Genomic DNA, 20,405 nt, shown 5'->3' with positions numbered 1-20,405 from the left:
CCCCACCCCACAGTTCTCTACATGGAAAATAAATATTACTTCTTTCTCTTATTTGACTCATCTGTTGTGGACAAATTGAATGTTGCACACATCACATACTTAGCTGATAGGAAAGATTTTGTCTGACAATATCATAGGGATGCTTAAACTCGAACACATTCAAATTAAATTAGATTTTGGACATTGAAGAAGCTGGTGAGTGAGCCTTCACTCTAATGAGAAGTCACAAATTTCTTAGCAGACCAAACAGCCTAGCTTTGGAAGTCCTTGCTGATCTTTAATGAAGTACCTGCAAATAAAAGGTAAGGAAATATTGCTGGCTCGATAGTTTTTCTTCTGTCACTCAAGGACAAGTTAGTTGTGATTCCAGAGAAGCATGTAGGATTGTAAGGAAGCAAAACACAAAAGGGTATATCCAGTGGGGGAAGACTGGGTGCTTTCCAAAGAGGCTTGTAAGCTTCTGCTGAGCAGATATGCTAGACACTGCTGTCCCCAAAGGAATGAACAGCGTTGTAATGGGAATGCTATTGTATAATGTCAGATAAAGAGACCAAAAGCTTAGAGACAGATAATGGCTAAAGTTGTTCCTCAGTGGGCACCAATAGCATGGGCACTGGTGGCTTGTGACTACCAGCTACTGGAATGCCTCACATTCTTGGATGAGGGCTGAAGAGAAGCAGTTTGACAGAAGAAAAAGCTAGTTTATGAAGGAGTCAGAAGTCTGAGTTTTGACATGTATCCTGGGGTATGCTGTCATTTTAGGGGTGGGAATTGATGCTGTTTCAAAGACTTGCACTATCTGTCAGGATGCTTGTTTGCTCCCCCACACTATGTGTATGCTTATAAAAAACCAAGATATTACAAAATGACCATAACCCACCAGAACTCACTCCTTTCAACAACACTGACCCTGAAAAAGGCTGCCCCCTGAAACTTCCAATTTCTTCAGGAAGTGGGGAGCTGTGAAACAACATAATTAGATTTCAGCACAGTCACAGCGATATCTGATGGAGAACCGTCTAATCAGAGATAAGGACTTTAAGGTGTCTGAAGGGCAGGCTCCTGCTCCTGCTCCCAGCCTCCAGTGTAGAAGGATAATGACCTCAAAATAGTTATCACTGCTGCAAACAAAGGGCCATATGGACTGAAAACACTTTGGGTTTGAATATAAACAAAGGGTACAGATTAATGATAGTGTAGTGAGCTGAGGGAAAGGAGTCCTTTAAGGGCATTGCAAGGGCCACAATTATGTTCAACTTTATCTTCACTAATGAATTCCGAGGATGGAAGCAGCATACTAATTAGAACAGCTTGATAATAAATTGGGAGATGCTGCAAATACCTACGAGAATCAAAACCAGGACAGCATTTTGAAGATTAGAAAGAAACACTGAAAGAAGATTCTCCATCAAATCTGTAAACTAATATTTGTTGTGGGTGCGGGGAGAGACATCTGGCATCTGCTGAAGAAAGGAAAACAACCTGAAAAGAATTATGCAGCCCAGTAGTTATATTACAGTAAATAATGAAAATGAAAATAAAAGACTCAACAACAATATGTTACCAAAAGGCGAATGCAATTGTGGATAACTATGACAGCCTATTCTTTGGTTTAATATGTGTATTTTCATAGAAGTTAAAAACCCTAATGAGAAGCTTGTTTCAGTAGTTCAGGAGTGGCCAGCAACACAGAGGTTACAAATTACAGAAGGATACCGGTGCCCACAGAACAATTTACAATGGCTGAAACTACACTATACAGTAGCCCAGTCGTTTGGTCTAGGACCGTAAATAAAACTTGACTTAACTACATTAGCCCAGATTCAAAGGACCATGTGACCACCTTCACATTTCTTAGGGAGCTTTGGGGCTGTGTTTCTTAAACAGAGTTTAATTCATGGTGCATGACAAATCTCTTTTAAAACTGAGAAACATTTGCAAAGCAATTTTTAAGATGCTATGGAGATCTCCTCTTCAACAGGTAAAAGGCAAACCTCCACTGGGCATGCCCAAAGCCTTGTCATTACATTCTGAATGCCACCTTATGATCAAGGTACAGAAACATGGGATTAAGTGCAAAGAAGAACCACACAGACTATGGGAGTAAAAAGTAAATTTGAGTAATTTACTCAAGTAAATATGGAGTAAAGATTAGGGGAGTAAATATGACGGGAGTAAATATGAGGGGGAAAGATAGAAGATCAAAGATTGCATCATTACAATAAAGGTGAGAAGGGAAATGCTCAGAATGGACAAGTATATTTGAAGAAGAATTTTTAAATGCTGGCACAAAACTGGCTTATGAAAGAAGAGAAGAGTAAGAAGTAGGCCTTACATTAAAATCTAAGCTATGAATTGTCTGAGGAGACATTCTGATTGGCAAGTTTCTTGTGCACACAGTAACTTCTACTGAGTATGATTTACCCATCCAATGTGAGATACAGTTGTGTACAAGCATCTTCATTGCTCGTATGAAGCTTTCCCTTACTACAGAGAAGCCTCTGTTTACTACACATAAATCAATCTGTGAAGTTTTGCTTCATTTTGGAGGCATGGCTTATGATCTTTAACACCAAGCAAACATACCTAGTATCTTCTAAACAATGGTGTCTCTTGCTTTTTCTTATATATATTTTCCTGGTGATATTTCTTATTCTCATTATATATTCTTTAAAATTTAAGCATCTTTTTTGCTTGTGCCTCCCCCCCCCCTTTTTTTGATGCTTTATACGTAAATTGACTAGGCACTTTAAAATATTAGCATTCATTAGAGAGAAATTTTACATAATTAGTTAAAGGAATTGGAACATTTGATGTACTTACAGAAACCTTGCTTATTGCATGTCAATCAGTCATGTTTTATTATTTCAATAATATGGAAATAATTGTGAACACACAATGTACTTCTCACACTAGACACTGAATTATGCAGAATGAATTTCTCCAGATTATCCAGTAGTGTTTTTTTCATATGGCCGCAATTGGTCCTGTACTAACCATTCCAGGACTGATTTAATATCCTCTGTAGATTGATTATTAATGCAGCCATGACATCAATAATGACTGTAGTTAATGTGGTCCAGCTGATTTCTGAGGACACATTGAAACTTGTCCAAGACGTCATGATGCTATTTGCTGCAAATACACGACACAGGAAAGTGTCATGGTGAGTCCCTCTGAGGACAATATTGTTTATGTCCCTTGACTAGTCACTGCCATCAAGGGGCAACGGCCATAAATTATTGTTTGTTTTCAGGCTAACACACTACATTAAATGTGCAGCTGCTGAAAATGACAAATACACATGTGATTTCTCTTCCTACTCTAACCTTGGACACCTTGATCCAGTTGTCATGCCCCTACTCCCCAATCCATAGCAGTCAATGATATGAGGCAGAGGTGGGGAAATGTCCTGTCTAAATATGTGATATATGGATATTCTGAAACACACACACGACCCTTCAAGGCAGTGTTGAACCAGTGTTCACAGAAAAAGACAAGACTACATTTTACACAAACATAAAAATCTGTGCAGTAGATTTTAATATAAATAAAACGTAGAAATAAATGCTTGTTTTGGAGCACTGTAGGTGAAGAGTGGAGCAAGGTCACATAAAGGCAGAAACAACAGAATGATTAATAACATACTTTAAAAACAATATAAGCTCAAAGCCATTCTATAACACATCTCAGCACTCATCATGCTGAGATAATTGTACATATTGGGCAGCACAAAGTATTTAGCTTCACTTAGTGCCTCCAAACACATTTTGGGGTAATATTTGCTCTGCATGACACACATCCTGTTCAACCTCCACATTGTTCAATGTATAGCAAAATTCTAAAGCCTCTGATATTTTTGGAGTCATAATTGATCCTAAAGAGGTATAAATTATGTAAAACTTTTCTTCCTAGCCTTTCCTCTAACTTCACCTACCTTTCACTTCAGTATAATTTTACAGTAAAGGAGCCAATTTATCATTTATACCCTTCCTGTATATTTTTTAAAAATTTGAGAGTTTCATTAAAAATGCAATGAAGTCTGCTAGACCCCAATTACCACAAGAGGGTAGATTTGGAGAAATGAAACACTGCATGTCCAAGGTACTGAAGATCTAAATGACCCCAACATGATGAAAACTCCCATTTAACAACACAGCTACCCAATTAAAATAAGGACATGTTAACTATTCATTATTTTACTAATTCCTCTAAAGGGCTTAAGTTGAAGGAGCATGTGTACAATTAATGAACTTAAATAACACTGAGAGTCATTATGGATCCCTGTATTATAAATAATAATTCTTCATATAATTTTATATTTTTAAAATCTAAGTGGAGTTAATGACAAACACATCTTATTTTAAAACTATGACTGGTCCGTTTGAGCCCCATGTTAGTTTATTAAAGTGCTTTTCACATGTGTAGGATGGTTAAGACATAGTGAGGTGATTCTCACGACTGCCCAAAAGTGGACTAAGGGAGCCTAGCCCGCTTTTACATAGGAAACATAGGAAACTGCCATATAGTGAGTCAGACCATTGGTCTATCTAGCTCAGTATTGTCTTCACAGACTGGCAGCAGCTTCTCCAAGGTTGCAGGCAGGAGCCTCTCTCAGCCCTATCCTGGAGAAGCCAGGGAGGGAACTTGAAACCTTCTGCTCTTCCCAGAGTGGTTTCATCCCCTGAGGGGAATATCTTACAGTGCTCACATATCAAGTCTCCCTTTCATATGCAGCCAGGGCAGACCATGCTTAGCTATGGGGACAAGTCATGCTTGCTACCACAAGACCAGCTCTCCTGTGCTGCAATGGGAGCTGCGTAGCTAGCCGCCCTAAATATCCCACCCCTTAGCCAAGGTTAACAGAGCAAGCACTCCATTAACCTCGCCTTTTTGCTTGTGTGCTGCCGTGGCGCATGGCGACACATGAGTAGACCCCCAACCTGGAGGCTGCAAATAGCCTCCTGAACGTGGGGGTCTCTCCAAGGGAACTTCCAGGGGCTGCGCAGCCACCGCCAGCTCCGTGACGGAGCCAGCAGTTGTGTGGGCGGCTGATCTGGCCACTCAGGGCTGCCTTCCGATCGTCTGTAGGGAGAGTGGGCTAAGTCCGCTCTCCCCGCAACCCCACTTACAGCTCCTCTCCCTGATCCCGAGACTCGCCTCAGTATCTATCTAAAGTTTAGATTCACAGCTTCTTAGCAGGCTCTAATTAAAAATAAATAATTGGTCTCTCTTTTTAGTGTCTTTTTCCTACCCTTTTTAATTCTGATTCATCATAATGAATTGTGCATTTACACTCAAAGATATATTCGTTATTTTGTTAACCAGCCAAATATTGGTTATATATTATATATTATAATATATATACTATATAACCATATAAAAAGGGAATGCAAGCTGGCATCCTGACTGATATTGCGCCTATGCAGTGGATGCCTTACCACAATGGTAGCAACCCTGCTTTAGAAGTGTGAGTGCTTCTGCAGAGGTAATGATGTTCACCTATCTCCTCTTCCCTGGAAGTGCTCGGAGCAACCCAAAATTATGCCCCTTAGGGCTGTACAATCCTCAGGGACATATTTTCAAAGTGTGTCATGGCTCAGACTTCTGACTCAAAAGAGTCAGAGGAGGAACAGGAGGATTCGCCTGCTAGTGAGGGCTCAGAGGCACAGCAACAGGATTTGGCAGGGAGACCAGACTCTGGAGCTGAGGAATCAGAACAGGTGTCAGACATGAATCCTGATCAGCAGCAGGCTGATCAGGAGGAGGCTGGGATTTCACCTGTCTTAAGAAGACGTCTCAAGAGGAAAGCTCAGTGGGAGACACGCAGGCGCAGGGGATCACAAGAGAGGAAGCAGAAGTACAGACTCAGGGAAGTCTGATTGGCTGCTGGTTCTCTTGAGCCATATATCAAGCAGTCTGTGCTTTCTACCGATGCTGTTAGCAACTTTCGCTGACTGTGGACCGTGTTCTATTTTAAATTCTTAACTTTTCCAAGTTCCAGTTTACCCTTGTTCTGATCTCTTGTTCCGTTAATTCTTTGCTCTGGTATCCTTTGTTCTTTTTCATTCCTTGCTCTGTTGTCTTCTTTTCAGTTATTACTCAGTTATTGTTGCGGGGGGGGGGGGTACCTAGTTCAGTTCAGGGGGACTTGATTCATTTACTATTTTCTCTGTGAGCCTTTTTGTTTTCCTTTGTGCAGCTTCGCTGCTACTTTCTGTTAACTCACAGGGCGAGTGCTGAAGGGGGTTATAAATCCTGTTGGGTCAGATTTACGACAATCTGTCACAGAATGATTCCAGGGAAAGGTGAGACACTGGAAACCGCCCCCCACACAAGCATTTGCACTTCGAAAGAAGGTATGCTGCTGCTTCCTTCCAACTGGGGGTAGGGATGTGCATGGAATTGGCAGGGGTTTGTTCGACAGTGGGGGGATGCCTGTAAGGGCAGGGCAGGATGCACTTACCCCCACCGCATTTCCCCATCAGCACATGATTCCCAAAAAGCCCATCAGGCTTTTACCCGTGTACCTCCCTGTTGCCCCGTTTACTGGATATACCCAGAAGTACTAGATGCGCCTGTGTGCATGCACCTGGTGCATGCAGGAGTATCTAGTACTTCTGGATATATCTAGTAAATGGGGCAACGGGCGGCAGGGAGGTACGCTGCTGCCCTGACGGACTTTTTGGAAATCGTGCACCGGCGAGGGAACCGTGGCAAGGTGTGTGTGTAAGTGCATCCTCTCCCACCCTTAAAGGCGGACCTGCCCCCCCCCCCCACCCCGCGCTGTTGAACCTTCGAGCTGGCCAGGGTTTGAACCTGTTCGGAGGCCCATAAAAGGGCCTCCGAATAAGTTTGTGCACATATCCCTACCTGGGGGTAGTAGCTGCCACCACTCTCACACTCTTGCTTTCCATCACAGTGGTCCCCAGTCCTGCCCTTTCTTTTGAAAATGCAGCAAGTGGGAAGTTGGGTGGCAGGATGTGTCTTCCTGCTATTCCAACTTCTTGCCCTCTCACTTATCAAAAATAAAGCAGAGCAGGGTTGGGACCAGCACAACAAGAAGCAGCAGTGTGAGAGCTGTGGCTGCTGGTGTGTGTGCACTGGGCGGGGGTGGGGGGTGGGGGAGGGCAGAAAGCCCAGAACCAGGTGAGATGGATCTGCCACTCTTCCACTTAAAGCAGGTGCCTCAACTTGCCTCATTAGCAGACCAGCTATGAATACAATTGTTCATTGTGAATGTATCCCATGTACTAGGGGCCTTACGAAGATTTGGCCAGTGGGGTGAGTAAAGTGGGTGGCTTAGTAGAATGCCTATGAGGACCTTCTCCACACACTGAGAACTGTATGTATATGCTACAATTGTTTTCCTGGATATGTTTTGTGCCATTATTTTTCGCTACAAATTCTGTTGCCATCCCTGCAGACACAAATAGGATCACATGGGTTTCCGACCCATTCAGATACCATGTAACAATGGTATTACATGGGACATGCTGACAACCCAGGACACCAGTAAATAAAAGCAGGGTCATGACAGAAATTATATGCTGATGATATCAGCACAAAAAAATAGACAAAAATTGTTCAACAGGGGTACCCAAACCATGCCAAAAAGGGAGAAAGGTTTTTTGTGTGTGGAGGGGGGGTGGATAAGTGAAAAAGAAAATGACACGTGGAAGTAATTTTGACTCAGTTGTAGTTAAGACACACTGTCAGTAAACAGTGATTGTTCCTGCCTCTTATCCACATCTTATTTATCTATCATATTTATATACTGCCTGATATGTGCATCTTGAAGGCAATCCAAATTATGGCATACACTAGTGATAACAATGGCCATGTCATATGGCAAAACAATGCCACTAGCTAAGTTTTGCAACATTATGAAGATTTCATATTTTCCCATAGCTTATACTTAGCCAAAAACATGTAACTATTGAACATTCTGATTCTTGGAAAAGAATATCCCACCCGAATAAAGATGAACAGATGGTTTCCATAAAGCTCTGTAATCCTGAACATACCTCACCCTCTGTTTAGCTAGTCTAAGAACTGCTACAAGAGAATGAATTTTGGAATCTTTCTTGCATAAGAGAGGATTTCATGAGCTTCCTGCATAGCACGTAGCTATGTTTGAAGGTGTCATTGTGGCTTTCTTTTGTTAACTAAAATAAGCCTGACACTTATCTGTCCTGCCAGTTGTTTAAAAAAGCCATTTACAAGGATCAGATATATAATAGAACAACAGTCTTTCCTTTGGCACTCTCTTTTCTGGGTATTTTCCATTTGAAATTGTTGGTCATTTAGCCTCTAAAAAGCAATGCTGGTAGTGATTCTGTGAAAATATATATCAATTGCACTCTAGAAACAGAGCATAAAATATGGGGCAGTCCAAAAGTTATTCACTTCAGGATAAATTACAGCACATGAATTGCAGCTAACGATGAGATTCCTAGGGATCACATTTTCTGGACCTCACTGTAAACAAATGTATCAAAATCTTCTCTATATTCCTTTTGGGATAAATTATTATTTGTTAATTATTCATTTAATTTATATACCACCTGACTCCAAAAGCTCTATGTAGTTCACAAACCACAAACACAATAAAACACAATAGAACAAACTATTAAAACAACCATAAGTAAAACAATTCATTCAGCCATGATACTTGCTGGGTGACTCTGGGCCAGTCTCTCTCAGCCTAAACTACTTCACAGGGTTGTTGTGAGGAGAAACATAACTATGTACACCACTTCGGGTTCCTTGGAGGAAGAGCAGAATATAAATGCCAATAAAATAAATAAAATGAAAACATCCAAGGATTACTAAAAGCCACTTTCTTTAAAAAGTGTCTTAAGGGCTCTTTTAAAGGCTGACAAAGACATCATGCCACGGATATCTATAGGCAGTCCTATATTCCACAGCCCAGGAGCGACTACAGAGAAGAGCTGCTCCCAAGTTAACACCAGACAAGCTGGTGGCATCTGGAGACGGAACTCTTTAATGTGCAGTGGAGATCATGTAGAAGAAGGGGCTCTCCCAGGTAACCCATTCTAAGCCATTTAGGGATTTAAAGGTAATTTACCAGCACTTTGTATTTTGCCCAGAAACCTATAGGCAGCCAGTGCAATATGTTTAAAACAGGCATAAAATGTAAAGAAGACTAAAATGTAAAAAAGACTAAACTAATGACAACGGGTACAGCAACCAACCTCAGAATTGATAATGAAGACATTGAAGTGGTGGATAGCTTCTGCCTTTTAGGATCAACCATCAAAAGTAAAGGATCCAGCAGTCAAGAAATACACCGCAGACTAGCACTTGGTAAGCTTGCAATAAAGGCCTTGGAAAGGATATCTAGATGCTGTGACATGTCTATACCTACAAAGATTTGAATAGTTCAGACAATGGTTTTTCCTGTGACACTCTACGGATGCAAAAGCTGGACTTTGAAGAAGCAAGATAGAAAAAGTATTGACGCTTTTGAATTTTGGTGCTGGAGAAGACTTTTGAGGATACCATGGACAACCGGGAAAACAAACAAATGGATCATAGAACAAATCAAACCAGAATTTTCACTCGAGGCACAAATGACCAGGCTCAAACTATCATATTTTGGACACATTATGCAAAAACCCAGTTCCCTTGAGAAGTCCATAATGCTGGGGAAAGTTGAAGGAAAGAGAAGAAGAGGACCACCACCAGCAAGGTGGATGGACTCAATCACAACAACAATGAATGCACCACTGAGAGACTTTAAAGGCCAAGTTGAAGGCAGATCATCCTGGAGAGAATCTATCTATGTGGTTGCTAAGAGTCGACACCAACTTGACAGCACTTAATCAATCAACAAAACAGGCAAAATACAAGGTGTTGGTTATAACCTATAAAGCCCTAAACATCTTAGGCCCTGGTATTTAAGATTCTTCGCTGTGAGTCCCACTGCCCATTGAGAGCACCAGGAAAGGTTTGTCTTCAGTTGCCACCAGTTTGTCTGGTGGCTACTGAGGGACGGACCTTCTCTGTTGTTTCCTTGAGGCTATGGAATGCGCTCCCTGCTGAAATAGGCGCCTCCTCATCTCTTACAACTTTTTTAAAAAGGCAGTCAAGACACATTTGTTCCCTAAGGCTTTTGATTAGATACTGTTTTAATAGTTTGTTATTTGTTTTTAATAATTGTTAACATTGTTTTAAATTTTAAATTATTGTAATGTTTTAAACTTTTTATTTGTTATTTGTTATGTTTTATTGTAAACCACCCAGAGACTTGCATTTTGGGTGGTATACAATTATTTTTTGTATACATAAATAAATAATGTGGTCTTTCCAAGAAAACCCTGAGACCAATCTAGCCACTGCATTTTGGACCAACTGAAGTTTCCCAACTACACACAAAGGCAGTCCCACATAGAGCACATTGCATTAGTCATGCCTAGAAGTTACCAGAGTGTGCACCATATTTCTGAGATCATTTTCTTCAAGGAATGGATGCAGCTGTCTTATCAACCAAAGTTCATAAAGCGCTTCTTGCCATAGTCTCAACCTGAGCAAACAGAGTGAGGCTTGGGCCCAGAAGCACTCTCAAACTACATGCCTGATCCTTTGGGCGCAGGTATGTGTGTGCAAATCCATCCAGATCTATCACGTCCCTCCAAGTTTGACCCCTTGCCATGAGTACTTCAGTCTTGGATTCAGCTTTAATTTATTATCCCTCATCCAATCTAGGGGTGTACACGGAACCGCAGAGCTGCGGTCCGGCACTGTGGGGTGGGTTCCTTTAAGGGCGGGGGAGGGTTTACTTACCCCTCCTGCCGCTTTTCCCCCTCCAGCGCTCGTATTTCTTGTAATAATTGGGGCGGCAGGATACCTCCCTGCCGCCCCTTCTCCCTCTTCAATGCAAAAGGCTCCGGCAAGCCTTTTGCAAATGCGCACATCGCTGGGAATTGGGTGGGGCTAAGGTTAGGCTTAGCCGAGACCCTGCGAGTTTATCTGGCTTCCCTGCGCGGAGCTAAAGGGAAAAGTGGTGGTTGAGGAAAGGGACGGGTTCGGGCTGGCCTTTGGTCTATGCTTTGCTCAGGCGCAGAGACAGACAGGCCTGCAGGGTCCTCCTCACCTCACCCTCGCGCGCGGCGGCTGGGCCGATCAGTCGGCCAGTCAGTCAGTTGGTTTGTTTGCTTACTTGCCTGCCTGTCTGCTGGTCGGTCATCTGGCCAAGTGGCCGGCAGGCGCGTGGCCGGGAGAGAGCGTGTGAGAGCAGAAGGAGAGATGGCGAGCGCGCCCGCTCCGTTGTCAAGGCCACCCGCGAGCGAAGAAGGCTGAGGCGATGGCGGACGTCCTGAGCGTGCTGCGCCAGTACAACACGCAGAAGAAGGAGATCGTGGTGAAGGGGGACGAGGTGATCTTCGGCGAGTTCTCCTGGCCCAAGAACGTCAAGACCAACTAAGTCATCTGGGGGTGTGTCAGGGAGACGTGAAGCTTTTTGCGCATGAGCCTTTTGCATTGAAAAGGGAGAAGGGGTGGCAGGGAGGTATCCTGCTGCCCCAATTATTACAAGAAATACGAGTGCTGGAGGGGGGAAAGTGGCAGGAGGGGTAAGTAAACCCTCCCTGCCCTTAAAGCTACCCCCTCCACCTGAACTGAACCGAACCGGCCAGGTCCAGACCGGTCCGGACGATCCGGAGGCCTTTACAATGGCCTCCGGACTGGTCCGGACCCATCCCTAATCCAATCCATTACTGCCTATAGGCAAGCATTTAGGAGAATTATGCCATTTCCAGGTGATGATGTCATGGGGAAAAGATTTGGGTGTCATCAGCATACTGATTACTCCCAAATCTCCTGATAATCTCACCCAGTGGTTTCATGTAGATGTTAAAAAGCATCAGAGATAGGATGGAACCCTGGATGACACCATACAATAGCTCTCATTTCAGAAAGCAACTATCTCCAAGCAACACCATCTGGAACCTGCTTGAGAGATAGGAACGGAACCACTGCAATACAGTACTGCCTATTCCAAAATCCCCCAAACGATCCAGAAGGATACCATGGTCGATAGTATAGAAAGCTACAGAAAGGTCCAAAAGAGCCAACAGTCACACTCCCTCTGTCCATTCCTTGGTAGAGATCATCCATCAGGCCAACCAAGGCTGACTCCACCCCATAGCCTGCTCTAAAGCCAGTTTGAAATGGATCTGGATAATCAATATCATCCAAAACGACTTGGAGTTGATCAGGCACCACTCTCTCAATTACCTTGCCCACCCAAGGGAGGTTAGAGACTGGCTTTAATAAAATAGCTTTTTACGTACCTAAACAGTTTTAAGCTTGATACATTTTAATGGCATATATTAGTGCAAGACCTGCATAATAAATGCATGTAGTGGGAGAGCACCAAGCTGTAACTGCATTAATTACTCACACAATCTGAACATTTGAAAAGAGTCAGAACCACTGGGAAATGATGACAAAAATAAATAAACTGAAGAATTAGCAGAGTTGCAGTCTTGCTCTATCTTCTTAATGAAGTTTGTTATGATAGTCATGAAAGAGGAAGCATGAGTGATGTACATGTCCCCATTTGGCATAAACTATATATTGTGGTAAGTGGGAACTTCAAGCAACTTACTGTCAGGGAGACAGATGAGTTCCAAATCAGCACAGAACATCCTCATTTCACTGCATTTCAGGACCCACCAATGCCTACATCAGACCCTGATGAAACCTCCTTTGAAGAGAAGCAAGATACAGAAGCTATTCTCATGAGTGAGCAAAACTGGGCTAAGGGAGCCCAGCCTGGTTTTGCTCACTTGTGAGAAGCACTGGGCTTGAGGGCGAGCCTGGTGGTTCCATGGCAGCAAGCCCGACTAAATAGCCACCCACTTAATTGAGTTTAACGGAGTGAGCACTCCGTTAACCGCGTTTTATGGACCGTGTGTCCGCTGCCCCTACTACTTGCTGCAGCAGACACACTTATAGCTCTCTTCAAGCTATAACCCTTCAAGCTCCTTTATAAGCTCCTCTACTGTATAAGAACCCTTCAAGCTCTGTCTATGAACTGCAGGTAAAATGACCTCTGTGGGAAAGCTCCCTTGCCTAGCCTTGAAATCTTGTTAGTGCCAGCTAACCACATTCTGCTATAGAGCTCCCCTGCAGCTTTTTGGTTCCTAAATGGAGTCTCTGACCCTGTCAAAGGCTCCCTTTCTTATCTAGGTTTCCTGCTGTTCACATTGTCTTGGAATAGCCAGAAAACGACACAGCAGGAGAGACAAATGAATTCTCCGCATATTACCCAGGTTGCATGAAAAGAAGCAGGAGCCTTTTCTGTTAATGCTTGTTGCACCAGACACCCCCCTTTATTATCTACTGTGAAAGGAAGCCACTTATGCAGTGGCAACTAAGATCCACATAATACAATGATGGATGTAACTGGGAGAAATTTGTGACAGTGAACCCCTATTATTCTAGTTAGGTCCTCCTCAGCAGTGTTGGGTGGCACTAGATGAATCTCTCACGGCAAATATGTGCATTCTTCAAACAAGCACAGCTCACTGTACATAGAGGCTTGGTGTGTAAGTGGTCAGTAGCAGCAGAATCTTGCACATACAAGTAGTGCACATGGGAGGGAGAGGGAAACAAAGCAGTGAGTCCGGATTGTTCTTAAATGGTGCAAGGACACAGCAAAGGCTGATTTAAAGACAGACAATATTCTAAAGTGTGGTGGATGTGGCTTTGGCATGGACACATGCGCATGCGCGCATGAAAACACACACACACACAGAGTTCTGAGACATTTGTTTTGAAGGCAGAAAATATGTGTGTGTTCAACTACTTCCACCACATGTTAAAATGTTCAGATTCTTCTCTTCACCCTGATGTTGGTTAACAGCTGCCACTTGGGTGATCTAGGTTCTGGAGCTTTAACTCATGTGATTGGGTTACTTATAAGAGAAAAGCAATCATGTGGAATTTGTCAGCTATATTATGACCATCTTGCCAGATTGGCCATTCCTTCACCTTGACTTAGTGAAATAGCACTGCAAGTATCATGTCCCTCTTTGATCACATAAACATATATTAAAAAGCTACCTTGTCACCCTGATTCAGACACCCCCTTTGCTTTATGCAAACATGACAGTTTATGAACAGTCATACTAATAAAAGAGCCAGTGTGGTGTAGTGGTTAGAGTACTGGACTAGGACCGGGGAGACCCGAGTTCAAATCCCCATTCAGCCATGAAACTAGCTGGGTGACTCTGGGCCAGTCATTTCTCTCTCAGCCTAACCTACTTCACAGAGTTGTTGTGAAAGAGAAACTCAAGTATGTAGTACACTGCTCTGGGCTCCTTGGAGGAAGAGCGGGGTATAAATGTAAAAATAATAACAACAACAACAATAATAATCTGCCACACAATACACCAGATATAACTGTAGTCGAGAAGAAAGAAAAACAAGTCAAAATAATCAACACAGCAATACCAGGGGATATCAGAAAAGAAGAAAAAGAAATAGAAAAAAATAACAAAATACAAAGATCTACAAATTGAAATTGAAAGGCTGTGGCAGAAAAAGACCCAAATAATCCCAGTGGTAATTGGCGCCCTGGGTGCAGTTCCAAAAGACCTTGAAGAGCACCTCAACACCATAGGGACCACAGAAATCACCATCAGCCAATTACAAAAAGCAACTTTACTGGGAACAGCCTATATTCTGTGACGATATCTATAACAACAGCAACAACATTGACAGTAAAATTCAGCTATCCCAGGTCCTTGGGAAGGACTCGATGTCTGGACAAAACAAACCAGTCAATAACATCTGTTTGACTGTGTAAATAAATAATAATAATAATAATTTACTAAGCCCATGGGGCCTATGACTGATCGCAACATTAAATGGGTCAATACTGTGATTCATATCTCTGATGAAGCTAATCCTTATTAATACAACACCATCTGTGCATGTGGTCCTTTACAAAATAATGTAAGCAAAGAAAGGTCCCTGCCCCAAGAAGCTTGCAGCCCAGTAAAATAGAGCATTCTTTTGAAAAACCATTTTAGAATGTTGTCAAAAACTTTATTCCTCTTCTGCTTGTCTTTTCCCCTCCTAAAGGCTGGGCTAGGTTTAAAATCAGATTAAATATTAACATAACATTTAGGAATTAATAAACTGAATGTGTACAGCTGAAAAACAAACAAGACTCTGTTGTTCACTCTCTTCTTATCAAACAACATCAAAATCAAGTTAGGAAGGTACCGAGGAGGGGTGGGGAGAGAGGGAAAAAAGCTGCTTGTGACATTTTGATTGGTGGTGTTTTGCCCTAAAATATGCTATAGCCCAGAGGGTATCTTGTTCTGCCAGGATTCACATGTTATTTTTAGAGTAAAATGGAATGTAGCACATTTCAGGAATTTTGAACTACCTTCTAGGCACTGGTAGAACTTTTTCAGACACCCTGTTTGCATTACTCAAGATAAACAGGAACAAGATTTCCTTATGAACCATCAGTAAATATGTATTAAATATTTTGGTTAAGTATAATGATTTCCTTTCAGACTTTCCTAAAGAGTCTTTAAAGATACCTATGACTGGACCAGCAAATACTGAAAACTAAATCTGAAATCCAAGTTTGTTATTTATTTCCTAATTCTTCATCCTGGGGTGATGGAAAGAAGGAGGGTGTTGTGGTTCAACATATAGTTGTGTTGTAGTTTTCCATTTAATATAAACCTGTATTAGCTGCATATCTGGTCCACTGAGGCCAGGTGAGGTGGCTGTCTGACGTGGCAGACTAGTGGATGATTGTCTGCCAGTAGCTGCCCCTACCATCTCTGGCTGCCTCAGCAAGTCCACCATCTCCTCCAAACCTCACCCAGTGGGGGCAGCAGCTGCAGCTATTACCATTGCCCTGTTCCTCTGATCTCCCATTTCTGACTTCTGAAAAGGCAAGGCAAGGCAGTGGAAGAGTGTGGCAGAGATGGGGGAGTAGAGAAAGAGGATGGTGAAAGTTGGCGTGACATTACAAGGTGAGGTAAGGAGAGAGAGAGAGAGAGAGAGAGAGAGAGAGAGAGAGAGAGAGAGAGAGAGAGAGAGAGCCAGGTTGGGATGGAAACCCAGGAAGATGAACAGATCAGGTGGGAGAGATCTGGAAGGTGGGGGGTGGGGAGATGGGGCTGTGGCATGCAGAGCACTCAACAGGTGGAGGGAGAGGTGGATAACTAAGCTATCTCAGGTACCAATGGTGTGGCTTGGGCAGGGCCTGGTTAGTTAATCATTAGAGGGGAAAATAGATCACATGAATTAGTAACCTCAGCTTTCTAATCCTCCCCCTTTATTTTAGCTGAAATATGTAAAGTCTAAGCATCAGACAGCACAATATTTTTTAATTACCATTGTTGACACTTGGCATTGCCCACCATCAGAGAAACATCCCTGCCTTACCCTGTTTTTTTGCTATGAGGAAAGCTGTAGCTGGGTATACTGGGAATGGGTACAGAGCTTCTCTAGGGCCCTGCCTCCTCCATTCATTTTGGTACCATGAAAGTATTCTTGATTAAATGGTATTTCATTCTTCCTTTAGAACATGGATTCTCAATGTTGGGTCCCCAGTTGTTATTGGACTTCAACTCCCATAATCCCCAACCAAAGGCCACTGGAGCTGGGGATTATGGGAGTTGAAGTCCAATAACATTTGGGGACCCAACGTAGAGAATCCCTGCTTTAGAAGATGTTGTTTCATGGCATGTATTTCATTCTTCCTTTAGAAAGTTCAGAATGACTTCCATCATTCTTCTGTCATCATAACGGAGCTTCTAGGCGGTCTCTCATCCAGACAGACCAGACTGAGACCTCGGGGGGTGGGGGGTGAGGGATAGTGCATCATGTGCTCTCAAGCCATTCTATTATGCACCAGAGGTACCAGAGGCTCCTGTATCTACAGCAATAACAATAGTTGCCACTGTATTGGCCAGGTTTGTAAGTTGGCATGATGCTCGTACCTGATCAATTGCATTTTGAAAGCCATCATGGATCTGTATAAATGATATTAGAAGACTGATGTAAAGGCACTTAGAATTATTGGAATTCTACAAAGGCAATTTTTTTCAGTTAAACAAATCCTTATAGGTCACATACTAAGTCATGACTTAAGTCCCCCTGAAATCACTGAGACTCTAGGTAGAGTTGGCTGAAAGGATTTCCTCTCCACTTCATTTTCACACTCCAAGTATAGTTCTCGATGTGTTCCAAAGACAGAACAATGTTCCTGTGATTATAAATTGTGCAGCTTGTTGCACTCAACATGAAAATGAGTGACCCTATGTACTAAGGGTTTTGTGACAACCACTTTAGCAACTGACCTTGTAGCAGAAGGTCACTCACTGACAATAACAATCGGAGCACCCCAGAGTACAACAGAAACACTCAATACAAACTAGCCCTCACATGATCTGGTTCACATGATCCATTGTGGACATACCCAAGTTTGGGAGCTGTGCGCACTCCTGTTCTCTTGGTTGTGTGATAGTAAAAAGGAGGCAGGTGAAGTGATTGCATGTGAGGCTCCCACTGGGTTTTTTCTCCTACCTCATTAAATAACTGAGTAAAACTGTTGGATAGGACAGAGTCCTCCTATCCAGCACGAGCCTCACACAATCACTTCGCCTTCCGTCTACTTTGCTTTTTCTCTCGCACACGATCAAAAAAATGGGAGTGTGCACAGCTCCTAAACTTGGGTAGGACGCTTGACCTGCTGGTTACAAGAACCAGTTTATGAGTTCTCATGACTCTGGGAGAAAATCAAAATCTGGTGGCAAAAGCAACTAACTGCCCTACATAGCAGTGTCAAGTGGTAGAATCTTGAGGTGATATATTGGATTCTTCCACTTGAGACTGCAAGTCAGGGATGCTTGCTTGCTTATTTATTTATTTATTTTATTTGATTTAACATATTTTAATACTGCCAAAAATGCAAGTCTCTTTTAAAAAAAATAAAGAACACCCCATAAGTTGTTGTTTTTTTTAAAATCCTAGCATATCAGTAAGACTGTTCTAATCTAGTCCATGAAAAGAAGAGGACAACCAGCAGCAAGGTGGATGGACTTGATTACGACAGCAATGAATGCACCACTGAGAGACCTTAAAGGCCAAGTTGAAGACAGATCATCCTGGAGAGAATCTATTCATGTGGTCACTAAGAGTCAACACCAACTTGACTGCACTTAATCAATCCATCCATCCAGTCCACTCAATCCAATTCATCTACAAGATGAAACCTGCAGCGAGGTTTCATTTTTGTTTTTACATAGAGAACATTTAAAAATGTGATTTCCTCCTTACCTTTGATAACCCCACTGGAGACTTTGAGTAAGTTTGCTCAACTTGACTTCCAGATCCATTAAATGAGAATATAATGATCTATATTGATGGATATAGGCTGGACTCATCTTGTGCCAACAGGGATGTTTATGTTGTGATTCTTTTTGCTAATAATTTTAATAAATTCTGTCCACATGAGCTTTGTGAATGTGCACAGAGGAATGGTTTACAGCTAAGTACTATATTCAAATATTTGTTTGCATTTTGTTGACATTGGGAAAAGAAGATGTTGTAGATGACATCTACAGAGCTTCCAGGAAAGATGGGCAATAATGACTGAAGGACTGAAACCACTAGAAAAGATATCCACCTTTCCCCAGAATGCTTTGGGCATTCCTGATTGACACTACACTGACTGTCAGGAATGTAGGAACTTGCTATGTAGATGCCCTAAGAAGAACTTGGAAAGTTGATTAAAGGAGTGAGAAAGACAGGATTGGTTATTAGTGCAAATAAAATCAGAAAAATGAAAAACTTGGCATATATGCTTTCATTAGGAAACATTACAGAACAAGGAAAGAGGATGCTGTGATCTCACAGAACATCTTCATTTATTTTGTAGACAATCACAGAGGAAAAAAGCCAGCAGCAGGACTGTCTAGCAGCATTTATAAAAATAGCATGTTCTTTCACTAGCTTTTTTTTTTTTTTTTAAAGCTGTATGCTGGAAAAGACATTTTTTAACCTAAAGATATTATGGCTTTCTGCAGGGCCATCAGAAACTGTAAACTATCAGCTTCACAACATTTTAGAAAGCAAAGGAAGGAAGGAAGGAAGGAAGGAAGGATGGATGCCTGGAAGTGTATGACAAAAGGAATGATAATTTTGAAATTTATGCTTCAATTCTTTTTTTCTAATAAAAATATGTATGTTATTTTTGTAAATTATATCCATGAGCTTTATGCATATGCACAGAGTAATAGTGTATATATAAGTGGTATATTTAAACATTCATTTGGATTTGATTCAACTTATGAAGCTTTGCTATACATGGTCTGAGTCAAGCATACGTTTGGGAGTGACTAGCTCCCATGATATTCCTACTCATACTCTCAGTTTAAGCAATAAAATTCTGCTTCATGTGACAATGCCATCCTTTAGAGAGGCATGTAGGGCCAGCTCCAGGATTTTGGTCCTCTTCCTACCTGGGTAGGCTCAGAGAGAACACTCTCCCACCACCACACAGAGGCTTTGGCCACATAAGTGGTTTCAGTTATCAGCAGTGGGGTTTATTTTAGGGCTTTAGGTCTTAGACAGCTGCCCATCAATGCTAACCCTGACTCCAGCTCTGCATATATGGTCCATCAAGTTACAATACAGGGCGTGTCAGTACTTTGACCACATTGGGGAAGGAATGATTGTCTCCATTGCTATCTGTGTTCCACTGGAGAACAAAGACATTCATGTTCTTAATAGCCATTAGAATTATGTGCTTCCGATCCATTCTCTGGTTTGGAGAATATATTCAAGGTGGAGAAAAGAATTGTACAGCACTCTGGACCCTAAAAAATGCTATAGAAATTGTCATAAATAAATGCTGGAATAAGTTGCTTCTCCCCTTCCCAGCAAAGAGAGCAAAGAGATAGAACTCTACCAGTAATATATGAAATGCACTTGTCATGCACTCAATTATTTTCCAAGTCAATGACTTCCAAAGCATGGTCATTTTTGCTCCATTGGCTTGATACACTCAGAGACAAAGATGATAGAAAGGAGTCCTGTGTGGCTTATCTCAGATGAGCTGAGTAAAGTCATGAACCCTGCCACCTATTAAGATCATCTGGGGAGGTGTGGTTACAATTGCAGACAGCTCATCCGGTGATGACTTGAGGCCGGACCTCCCCTGTGCCCGTGGAATGCACTCCCTGTCAAAATAAGAGCCTTTCCATCTCTGACTGCTTTTTAAAAGACCCTTAAGACACATCTCACCCCCAAGTCCTGCTATGCTGCCCGACTACAGATTGACAACTTGGGCATCAGTGAATTAAAATGGACTGGAATAGGACACTTTCAGTCAGAAAATC

The 20,405-nt window shown here is 42.2% G+C and overlaps 1 protein-coding gene across 10 annotated transcripts in view; it reads right to left on the bottom strand.

Moving 5' to 3' along the window:
* NALCN (sodium leak channel, non-selective) overlaps positions 1 to 20,405 on the bottom strand; it is a 378,362-nt gene that overhangs the window by 82,816 nt on the left and 275,141 nt on the right. The gene's annotated exons all lie outside the window — the stretch shown is intronic.

This window comes from Hemicordylus capensis, chromosome 3, assembly GCF_027244095.1.
Source record: "Hemicordylus capensis ecotype Gifberg chromosome 3, rHemCap1.1.pri, whole genome shotgun sequence".
NCBI lineage: Eukaryota > Metazoa > Chordata > Lepidosauria > Squamata > Cordylidae > Hemicordylus > Hemicordylus capensis.
The sequence above is the reverse complement of the archived record's forward strand: the minus strand, read 5'-3'. Positions and strand labels throughout refer to the sequence as shown.